Raw genomic sequence first — 12,627 nt, forward strand, 5'->3', positions numbered from 1 at the left:
TCCCACTTGTGTGAGTTAAGTGTGTTAGAATGGAAATATTACTTACGAAGTTGGCAAGAGATTCCTGATGAAACAATCCAAGCAGCACTAGAAGTAAGCAAAAATGGTTTGGTGGCTATGGAGAAATACATTTTTCTTGACATTGCTTGTTGCTTCAAAGGGTGTCCACTGGTTGAGGTTCAATATATACTTCGTGCTCATTACAGAGAGTGCGTGACAGATTACATCAGTGCATTGGTTAGTAAATCTCTCATAAACATCAGTTCAAGTGGTGAGCTAACATTACATGAATTGATGCAGAATATGGGTAAAGAAATAGTTCAACGAAAATCATCAAGAATACCTTGGCAAAGTAGCAGGTTATGGATCCTTGAAGATATACGTCAAGTTTTGGAAGATTGTATGGTAGCATCACCTTGATGTTATAAGTAAGTTGTAGATATGTTGCAGTGAGTGGAAGAGAAGCCTAAAGCACTAGATTTCATCTATAACTAGCGGAATTACCCGTGCCCTGCACGGGTGACTTTTGTTATTTACAATTTAAATGTCGTTTAATGTTAGGTTTTGTATCTTTTTAGTAAATATATTTTAAATTTTTTTTCAATTATATGTTCTTAATAGTGATAATTGTGTATTTATCTATCATAATTTTTTACTTATAATTTTTTAATTATTTAAATATGAAAAAAATTAAATATTTTAAATTATAAGACTTAAATTCACTCAAATCTTTGTATATACATTAAATCAGTATTTTTAATTTTTTAATACATGTTTAATTATTAATATTTGATTGATTATTTTTCATATCAATGTTTTCTATTTATTATAACAGTAACAATAATCTATAATCTATAATATATATAAAAGCAAAGTTTTGCAGCCTTAGGGGCGAAAAAGTCATTCAACAATTTATTACACATCCAATTGACTTTTAACATGGGTATTTTAGTAAAGATGCACATTATTCTCCTACGATTGAATCTTGGCCGTTCATATCTTTGTTGCAACGCTTCAGATTTGCTGCTCATTTTTCTTCCACTATTTTGCTCTTATGGGTTTCTCATTCTTCAACGCTTCAGGTTTCTCAGTCCGTTCATATCTTCCGCTACCTTTTACTTCCCCCTTAACCTAGCAGCGCCGTTGCTCACATGAGAGAGATTTGAACTCTACGATCTGGGGTGGTGCCCCGTGGTGACCTGAGGCCAAGCTCCTTCACAACCTGAGATGGATCCTTCTGCAAAGCGATTCAAACCACGGAGGTTGCAGGGTATGGTGAGAGGAACACACAGAGGCTGGGAGCTCTGATCTTCAATCCTGTAAGAACAATCTTCTCATCCCTTCTCCTTTCAACCCATTTTCTTCTATGCCTTCCTCACGTCCTTCTGAAATTTTCACGTTTTTGTTACAAATTTGGACTTTTGTATTCCAGAATTCCTAACGTTTTCATTTTTGATGTCAGATTTGCAGCAGGGCGCAGGCTGCGATCCTCAATCTTCAATCCAGTAAGAACACTCTTCTCCTCTCTTCTCCCTACTTTCTTTTCCCCACCTTCTCCTTCCGGCCCATTTTCTTCTATGCCTTCCTTTCGAAGTTCTGGAATTTTCATCAAGACTTCATTCACGTTTTTCTTTATTAGAACATAAAGATAAAGGGATTGACGAAAAGGGCTTTCATTACTGTCCATCCAATTTCTATTCATTGTATACTTCCTCCCTGTGCCTCTTTCTTTTATTGTTTCTAATCTTCTTTGGTATGAAACTGTTTCAGGTCCATTTTGTTCGTGCTTTGAGTAGAAGGTAATGGTTTTAATCTTCATTAATCGTTATTCGTTTCTTCCCTGAGTATTTCCTGCTTCCAAATTTTACATCGTTTCTTATTTCATGAAAAACTATGCCTTAATTGATTGTCTTAGAATGAATTCAGTATTTCTACTGATTGTCTTGATTGCCCAAGTTAGCATCTCAATCCTTAACCATTCTTCGCTGATTTTAGTTTATACCTAGACAAGATATGTTCTTAAGAAGACATAAATTTTTCGTCTTCTTTCTTCTTTGTTTGTGTGTGATTCATTATGGGCACTGAATTTTGGTCATGTTTCCTAGGTTTCATTCCGTTTCTCTTCCTCTTCGTCTCCTTTCTCTTCTCTCTGTCTATTTATGCCTCTATTCTCCATTTCTTTCATTCAATTTAGATTGAATCATGGTTTTTAAATTATAATTATTTGTTGCTGAATTTGCTGCTTTGAATTATTATTATCTCAACTGAAAGACTCACTCTTTAGATTTCAATTTTGCAGGGGATGCTGCCTTCAAATATCAAAGAAACATCCAAAGAATCAAGGCGCAGAGATGTGAGCATTTCCTATATACATGTGTGTGTTCCCCCTTTGCTATTGCAGAATTCTGGGCGTATGGGATCCAGGTAAGCACTACTCCTAACAGAATTATTAATTTCATGTAAATGTTCCATATAAATTTGATAAATGATAACAAGGTGTTATTTACATATGCATACCCCTGTGTCATGTGGTTAGCAATCAGGCCAACACTCTTGGAATGATTTTGTGTTTTTACAGTTGAGTTTTTTATTTGAGTTTTTAGTTTTTTTCTTTTTTTTATAATTTTGGACATGAGAAAGTTAGGGTCTGTGGCTAAGTTGTGTTACATTGCATCTTGATGTTCATTCGAGAGAACTGGTGAAGGGGCAGGGGCTTAGTGAGCGTGGGGAAATTATTCTCTTCTATAAGGTAACCTCCCAATCTGCATTATTGTGTCTTTTAAGATTTTTATTTCCATCTTGGTTTCATTGGTGTAGAATTATTTTAGTTCATTCTCATTATATGCTTCACTTTGATGCTTATTCAAGAAAATTGTCTATATAAAATGACAATCACTATATAATTAAGTAATTGTTATTTCATGAATTATTACTCTACAGTTTCATTTCTTCCATAACGGCTGATTTCAATCTTGCCAAATTACAAGTTATTTTCATTGAATTGTTTTTATGATAGTTAATATAGCAAAGAAGCCTTTGATAGCTTAGGCGGTTTCAAACGACATTACTTTTTATAATAATTGCCAATAAGTGGCATTCCTTTTAAGTATCTTACATTAATAGGTATTTGCATCAACATTTTTATTGCTATTTTGGCATTTTATTTATTTATTAAGTTGTTACTTTGTGGGTATTTTGGCATCTTAGTGTTTATTAGAAAATTTTGTGTGACCTACACCAGTATTTTGGCATCTTAGTGTTTATAATCATTCAAGTTAGCGAAACTAATGCACGGCCTAATACCTATTTTCTGTGCACAGTTTAATTACCTATGTTATTGGTTGTGTAGGCTGAACCTAAAACAGATGAAGTATATGATCAGACAACTTTGCTTCCTGAAGCAGATGTGAGTGTGCTCTGACTTCTGCCATTGGATTGATTGGCACATCGATTGAGGAACTACACCCGAGAGCTAAGAATCAGAGTAAAAGAGTCCTACTGCTAACTTTATTTTAAAATCTTTTATAATCTTATTTCAGTTTGAAGCATCATTTACTAATTATAGAACTTGATCCACATTGTCAATTTCCCTCCCAGACAGAGATTGTGGTATCGCATCATAAAGTTTGTTCTTTTCTCACTAGCTTTTCTTCTTTGCAGATATTGTTTCTGCAACCACAACTTTTCTTTTTGCAGATATTATGTCTGCAATTGATCTCATCCCTTTGTTGCTTCAATATTCTATAAATGCTTCTCCTGGATGTTCCCGGTTGCATTGTTTTGGATTCTCTTTGATTCTACATGCTTGGATGATCAAGTAGCCAATTAAGGTTTGAATCTTATCTTGGTGTCTTCAATCCATACCATATTTTTCAACAGTGATGTAATTAGAGTAAATGAAACTCCTATACTTTATCCCCTTTTTCCTCATTATGCTTGCACATGCTCTTGACTTGCTTTTTGCTATGATTCCTAAATTCGTTAATTTGCTTTCAGAAAATGTTACTATACAGCATACAATAAGGTCTTAGTAGAGAGTGGAATGGAGGAATATGCTACCCTGAATTTATGAGTTGTATCACTATCAAGAATGGTTATTTATTTTCAAGTTAGAGGGAAGAAAATAGGAATCACATAGCCATGCTGTTGGATTTTTATTTTGGTTTTGACATTCATATTAAGCATATGCATGATGCATCTAAATTTTAACATAGTGATAAAGCTAATGAATGAAAGATTAAAAAAGCACATGATAGTAGCTCCTTGGTTTTGATTGAATATGTTTCTGTTTATTTTTATTTTCGCAATTCCAAGAATCAAGTCTCAAATCTAAATGCTAACTGTTGCAAGGTTTTGGATTCTCTAATTCTGCATGCTTGGTAGAATGAGTAGGAAATTAAGGTGGTGAATCTTATCTTGGAGTCTTAAATTGATATCACAACCAGCTATATTTTTCAACAGTGTGATTCAAGTGTATCATCTTATCCGAACTAAAGGCAGATGTTCTCAGGAACGAAAAAAGTAGGAGTAACGAAGAAGATAAATGAGAATGTATATGAGAATTCTTACTGAATGTACAAGTTGTTGCATTGTTGTCTCCCACCAAGGTATGAATCATCCGTCTTTTTACTTTTTTCACCTTTGTTATTTCTTTCCTCTTTCACTCCCATTCCATGTTATGTTTTTTTTTTTGCCTTCTTTGAAGTTTTATTTTTCATCCTATGCATTCCCAAGACTATTCACAAGTACAATGCTTATAAGGATGTTGGTCTTTCTACTTACTGATTATATGAATTAGGATTATGTGAGCAGAGAGAGAAGGCTGGGACAGAAAAATGCTAAAATGAGTTATTTTAGATTGCAAGAACGTCAATCTTTCCAGAACAAGAAAGTAAAGTTCTCAGCCAGCAGAGGCAGCGTCAAAGTGAAGGACAAGAAAGTAGTGGACAGAAAGATTCATATGCTAATCAACCTCTGATCAATTGTATCAAGTGAAATTCATTTAGAAACTGTACAGGTTATTGTTGTTGATTCTCAAGAGGATGATAGTACGGATAATTGAAGCGCATAAGCTTTGTTGAGTTCAACACTACAGGTTTTGGTTAAAATCTGATGGCTAGAATGGTATATGTGGAGGGAGAAGGGTTATGGAAAAATTGTCAAGGCATGGCACTGCCCATTAAGGTTATCCAAAGGCCTAAGTCACTTGATTTAGGAGTGCAATTCTCTTGCAGCCCTCATGAGCCAGCCACTGAGGGAGCTGTGATCAAGTCTTCAAGAATTGGTGCTTTGGAAAACATACCAAAGAATTTGGATCAAAGATGATGGCTAAGACAGTAGGTAGAGAATCATAATGTAATTACACCATTGAGTGTTGTTAGGCTACCGAAGTCATGACTCATGAGGACTAGGCTCCAAAAGTTAATTTAGATTTCTTTGTTTTTTGCTCCTTTCTAATTGTATATTGGCCTAAGATTATGATTCACCTTTGTAGTTTAGCTTTAGCACGCATTTTCTAACAATGGAATTCACTATGTTAAAATGTTATATTTTCTTGCGTCTATAAACATCTCTTTAAAGAAGGGAATGTTATTTGAGAAGTATCTTTCTAGGGATTTTACTTAAATGTGTTGTTTAAATTGGCATTGAAGATGTTCCTTTGCTAATGGAAATAGCAAAGGAACACTGAGGATGAAAAAGTTATAATGAATTGTAAGAGAACAACAATGGAATGATACTTGGGGAGCGGTTGATAATTCGGCCAGTTGCTGAATTTAGGAGAGAGAGATAGCATTGGCTTTTGCTCTAAGGGTGACGCATTGAACTTTATGTGATAGTGACTAGGTCTCATCCGGTTAGTGTTAGAAACATTCTTTTTGTGCCTTTTAAAATTCTAAATTAAAACTATAAAAAATTAACCCACTATACTAATTATTATGACAATAATAGTTCTTAAGTTTATTCTTAATGTAAATGTTTCACTTGAAAAAAAATTAAAAATATGCAAACTTACTCAGTGTCTTTTTTTCTCAATCGGAAAACTATATTTAATGTCTTTTATTAGCTCATATATATTAATCTCATATTAATTTGTTTGATAAAAAATCAAATTAAATAATGGAAGTGCAAAAGTTTTAAAGAGCAATTTATATACACACCACATGTAAGGTAAATAGTTGTAGAAGAAAGGGTTAGTGCAAAGTTGTTTTTGGCATTGATATAAAATTTAATGGTAAAACCTGTAACGTTAATTTTAAAGATTAATATTAATATATTCAATAATTGTAACTAATAAATCATGCCTTATGAAATTCTCAAACTGATATGAATTAAAAACTATTATTATGTAACCAATAATTTTTTAATAAAACACTACAAAACATTTTGAAATTGTTATAAACTATAATGATAAATTAACATGAGGAAATTGATAAATTAGATCTATTAAGTATTAACTTAAATTTGTAAAACAGTAAAATAAATGTCAATCATATACCCACTTAATAAACAATTATGTGCACACTTCAATTGAGGTGGTTACAAAACATCTTTTATGTTTTAAAAAGAAATTGAGTAGTTACAAACATAAGTTAGACTTTATCTCAACTTAAATTTCAAAAATGCAAAATAATTTTCAATCATGTCCCCACTTTGATCGAGGTGGTTACTGAGGGGTTTTATTCATTGACATTGTGAGGATGAATATGAATGTGATATTGTTTTTATCATCAATTTGCTAATTATTTGAAGGAAGGAGAAAAGACTACAGAAGAATAAAGAGAAAACATTGAGAGTGATTTCTCATTAGCGGTGGGTTGGGTAAATTGTTAATCTAATCGGCCTATTAAGCTTCTAGCTGAGCTAAGGATGATTGATCTGTTTTTAAGAGAGGTTTCGTGCTTAGGTGTCTCTCATATTTTTAGAGAAGCTAATGATCTAACTGAGCTGATCACTTAGAAAAGGAGGGGTGTGGTAGGACTTACCCTTTGTGGAGTCTCTTACCTTAGCTTGGTAGCTCTTAGCATAAAGAGTGTTGGTATTTCTTACTTGAGAAGGACGGTCTCACGCTTTTTCATTAATAAACTATTTCGTTTCCAAAAAAGAATTAAGAGAAAACAGACAATATCATTGTGAAATTATGAAGCTTATATTAAATGCAACTAAATATTGCTAATGGTTGAAATTTGAATTAAGAATGAAACAGTAAGATTAAAATTGAAAGCCAGTTAGTAAATACTAATTTGCATATTCAACTTTTGTTTGGGTAGCTGAAATAATGATTAAGATTCTAAAATATTTTATATGAATGCAATTAAATAATGATTTAGATTATAAAAGATTTTGAGTTCAAAAAAAGATTATAAAATATTCCATTAATAATGATTTTATATGAAAACATTAAATATAAAAAAAAAGAGATTCAAAAACATGACTGCAACAAACACGCTGCTATTTCAATAAAAAAAACACGTTGCCCATTTTTAAAATTTCAAAATTGGATTTAAAGCATTTAATTAGTAATCAGTTTCAAAAAAAAATTAGTAACCGCATTATTTTCAACTGATTGAGAATTTAAAGGAAGACCTATTAATTGCATTAAAAATTAGTAACCGCATTATTTTCAACTGGTTGAGATTTAACAAAAAAAAACATACACAAAACTCAAAAATGAATATCCCCCGTGCATCGCACGGGTAAAAAGTACTAGTAATAATATATATTTTGATTAAAAATGTCAATTTCGAAGAGAAATTAATATGTAACAACAAAATGAAACCTCACTTCTAATAAAATTCAAATCAAATCATAGGAAAAAATCACCGGATTAAATAAACCAAAATAATAGATAACTTACGAGAATTATTTAGATCCAAATGCTTCTCTTATTTTTGAATAAAGTCTCACGTGACTATTACTTTTAAGTTTGAACTCGTTCCCTTTTTTAATCTTTGGCTCTTTGATCATACTTTTGGTAACCACCGCCTACAAGGGACGACGGAGGAAAATCCATTTTATCAATCCAAGTAGATAAATTGAAGGATTTTTGCCTTTCCCCTTCATCATTTAAAAAAGGGTGAAACGATATATAATGGTGAATCGAAAATGGAAGAATGAGTAAATAATATGATCATGAAATAAGGGTGTTCATAATTGAACCAAACCAATTAAAACTGCTCAAACCGATCAAAAAACCAAAAATTGATAACCAAAAAAATCGAAAATCGCAAAAACCGATATTTTGTAATGGATCGGGTTGGTTTTCAGTTCCCATGTTCAAAATCAAATCGATCCGAACCAAACCGAAAGTATTTATTTATTCAAACAACTTGTTAGAAATATATATTTGAAGTTAATTTTTTATGGATTTTATATATTAATATTTCCTCTAAAATAAAATGTTAATGTGAATCGAGAAAAATCATTTGGATGATTATTTTACATAAGATATTTACATTTAAATTCTTGTTGATAAAGAATCGTTTAGTATGTCGTATTAAGTATGATGGTATAAACTTATGCAATACATTATGAGTTTATCCATTGTTTGGTGCTAATATTGCATTGTATAGACTTATCCAACAATTTACTCGTATACATTAAAATGATGAATTATTTAATCCACCATATAGATGAACGATAATATTGTGACATATAACCTACTTGCCATCACCACCACTCTCCACCATTGCCACTACAACCGGTATCGATGTCATTGTCATCGCCATCGCTGTTTCTCCACCACCTCCACCACCACATGAACCACCGCCAACTCCACTCCCATAATAACCACCATCCATTGCCATCACCACCACCCTACAACACTGCCACCGCCACCACCACAACCAAGTCCACCACCACACTCTCCACCTCCTCCACGATCCACTACTACCATCATCATTACCACTACCACCACCCACCACTGTCGCTGCCACCACCCTTCGCAACTACCATCGTTGTTGTCGTCATTGGCACCGTCATTGCCGCAACTACCGCCCTACAACACTACCATCACTGCCACCATTATCGCCACCTCCACCACCACAACCAAATTAATCGTCCTCTTAAAATGCCTCCACCACCCCCACCATCGCCACTACCACCACAACCACCACCCTACCTCCACCATTCTACCCACCACCACCACCACTGCCACAACCACCACCCTTCGACATCGTCGCCGCCATTATCACCATAACTTCCCTTCAGCACTGTCACGCCATTGCTGCCACTACCGCTTATATTATACTGCCACTGCCATGAGCACAACCAACTCCCTAACCACCTTTCACCATGGAATATGTCATTCAAATTATAAGTTACATAATTTTGAATTTTAAACATAATAATAATAATAATAATAATAATAATAATAATAATTATTATTATTATTATTATTATTATTATTATTATTGTAATTCAAATTTTATTATGTATAAACAAATCAGTAGATGAACTCTTTTTTTAATGGAAGGAAACTGAATCAACATGATTGTGTCACATGACATGGGATATAGGAAGAATAATTCTCTTTTTTATGTATTGCATTAAATTTCCAAATTAAGTATTGCTTATTTTTGGTTTGAAGTTGTTGAACCTTATTTTGATTTAAGTTAATAGTTAATATTAAAAAAACATTATTTTATACTTTTCTTTTTGAAAAAAATTTAGATCTTTTTTAAAGTCAGGATTGATATTTTGTTATTATTAGTTTTTAAGGGTATTAATAGTTATAAGGTTAAGAGTATCAAATATATACAAAATATGAAGTAAATAATTGATTAGTGATTTATTCTTAAAAGAGAATAAAAATTATTATTTTTTAATTTTAGTATTTTTGAGAAATATATTTTATTTTTTTCATTAGCTTTCTTAAAAGTAATATGTTTTTTTTAAATAGTTAAATTTTTTAATTCTGCTTTCAATTATTAACATGGTTCTAATGATCAAGGTTTGATATATTTTTTGCAAAGCCCTTGTCTTAGGTAGCCTAGCCACTTAATAAAAATATAATAACAAAAAGCTACTAATGAAGAAACGATGGTGTGAACAAGTTAACTAATTTTCCATATCATGTTTTAGGCTTCTACAGTTTTGTTTTTTTTTCGACAGCATTCTACACTTTTGTATACTGTAGCTTCGACAATCTTGATGATTGCTTTTCAATGTCTCCAGGAACAATACGCACCACCAATACATCAACCCAATTTGGAACACCTGAATTTGCATCTTAAAAAATAGCATCTCATCTTACTATATGATTAAGAGATTGAAGAAATATAAAACCATCAAATTAAATTTTAGCATAAAAGAGGTCTCTTTTTTGTTTTCCTATTTATATTTTCAACTGGCCAATAAAATAAATTTGAGATATCAAATAAGACAGAGACAAAAGGGACTACATTACACACAACAGAAAAAATTAACTATAGAGTTACCTTCAAGATGATAATATGAACCTAGAGAAAAGAAGAAACCGTGAGATGCAAGTCTACACAACACTGGAAAATCAATATTAAAGATAATTTTAAAAAATAAAATAAAAGAGTCAACGTTTCATCCTTGCAGGGTGAAGATTCATATTCATCGCGAGAAAAAGAAAAACCTAGAAGATTTAAAATAGTTTGTAGTCTTAGGGTAAAACATCTAATAAATGAGAGGAAACCTTAATCTGATAATGAGTGAGAGAAATAGAGAAATGAATGATTAAAGGGAAAAGTAAAAAAGAAGAAGAAAAAGAGAGATATGCATTAAGGAGAAACGTTTCTGACATATGAAAGAAACAAACCTTATATATTGATAATTATAAAGATTTACTTATATTTAAAACATTCATTTTAAATTTGAAATTCACTAAATATATTAAATATATAGGTATAATGCAATATGATCGTAATTGCTGGCTGATTAACATAATTGCATAATTTTAGAATTTTATTTATTTAGGGACTAGGACCTCCCTGTAACAAAAAAAAAAAATTCGCGCAAGTAAGGAAAAAGAAGAAATTCTACTAAAAAACATACGATATGAATTTTTTCATAAATTAACATTAGCAGCCATGATGAGCATGTCGATTAAGTCTGGTTGGTCAGAATGTTTTAGGTTTGGGACTATCTTCAAATTTTTTCCATCGTTAGTAATCTTGGTTATGGAGATATAGGATCAACGCTTGAATTCATCATGTGTTATCTCTAAACTCATTGATAGGGTGAAGGAAAAAATGATGCTTTGCTCTTAAACGAAAATACAAACGAAACTAATGTGATAAAATAGAAATCTATATATTAATTTGACAACAATATAATATATATATTATTAAAAAAATTAATCTATAATGTAAACATTGCTGGAAACTTAAAAAAAATTCATATTTATACATACCTCTTTGCAATTTTTTAATTCTGCAATGGTCTTGTAAAGAGTTGTGTGTTGGTGGACTTTACGTGTGTAGCCCAGAAGTTACTTCGCGAAGGTGAACCAGGAATATAATCTTATATCATCCAGGCAAGGCGAATGTGGTTGTTGATGCCTTAAGCAGAAAATCCATGGGTAGCCTTTGTCACTTAACTGAAGTGAAAAGACCCATAGTTAAAGAGTTCCAGGAGCTTATTGACAGCGACGTACAGTTTGAGGTTGCTAATTCCAATTCATTGTTGGCTCACTTGCAACTTAATTCTACTTTGATTGATGATGTTAAGCAGGCTCAAAGTCAAGATTCGGTGGTGGTGAAGATTGTGGAGGACGTTGCAGGTGGCAAAGTTTCACGGTTTGTAGTTGGCTCTGATGGTGTTTTGTGACTTGGAGGTCGGTTGTGTGTGCCTAATGTAGGTTGTTTGTGGAGGAGAATCTTGAACGATGCTCATGATTAGTCTTACACAATACACCCAGAATGTAATAAAATGTATCGAGACTTATAAGAGATTTATCAACATGGTTCTAGTCATCCGACGAGGACATGGAAAAGGGCGTATTGCACCAAGAGCTTAAGGGACTAAGCGGACTGTTGTAAATAAGGAATTAATATAAGAATTATTATTAGAAGATTATATTCAGTATTAGGAGATTTATTCTCTTATTAGGAGATTGTGTACATAATTAGTTATTTCCTTATTTAGGATTAGTCTTCTTCTATATAATGTAATTACCATTTGTATTCTGATCAAGAAATAATAATACAATTTCTCCTACTTTCTAGTTGGTATATCAGAGTCTATCCTATATCCATTTGTTGTTGTTGTGAAGACCTCCCATATTTGGGCTACCCGTTATTTTTGATCCCATGCTCCAGGTTGTTCAGTCCTGGACGTGAGAGGGTGTGTTAGAGGTCCCACATTGGCTAGAGATAGAGCATAGATAGCCTTTATAAGGGTAGTGCAAACCTCAACTCTTGAGCTAGCTTTTGTGGTTGAGTATAGGTCTCTCAATTTCTAATATGGTATCAGAACTCCCGATCTTGGGAGTTCTGCTTATGCGGAAAAAAACCCTAGCCATCTTATTACGACCCTTTTATCTGGTAACGTTCCATGTTTTGCCACTGTTGGCTTATACCGTTTGGAGGCATGTGCTCTTCATCACCGGCCTGCCAACCTCTGTTCGTGACTGCGATTGCACAGAGAGGGTTCCCCGTG

At 32.7% G+C, this 12,627-nt stretch overlaps 1 long non-coding RNA gene across 9 annotated transcripts; it reads left to right on the forward strand.

Annotated features, from left to right (window-relative positions):
• Positions 1-1,031: 1,031 nt before the first annotated feature.
• Positions 1,032-5,547, forward strand: LOC130738021 (uncharacterized). 9 transcript variants are annotated; one of them, XR_009019103.1, is made up of 9 exons: positions 1,034-1,319; positions 1,463-1,505; positions 1,771-1,799; positions 2,300-2,424; positions 2,537-2,749; positions 3,350-3,484; positions 3,661-3,830; positions 4,462-4,607; positions 4,799-5,547. It is a non-coding gene; the product is annotated as an uncharacterized LOC130738021 (long non-coding RNA). The 9 variants fall into 9 exon arrangements; XR_009019106.1 differs by having other exon boundaries at positions 1,035-1,319; positions 2,641-2,749; XR_009019105.1 differs by having other exon boundaries at positions 1,032-1,319; positions 2,300-2,749; positions 3,350-3,492.
• Positions 5,548-12,627: the final 7,080 nt, after the last annotated feature.

The sequence above is a fragment of the Lotus japonicus genome, chromosome 2 (assembly GCF_012489685.1).
Source record: "Lotus japonicus ecotype B-129 chromosome 2, LjGifu_v1.2".
NCBI lineage: Eukaryota > Viridiplantae > Streptophyta > Magnoliopsida > Fabales > Fabaceae > Lotus > Lotus japonicus.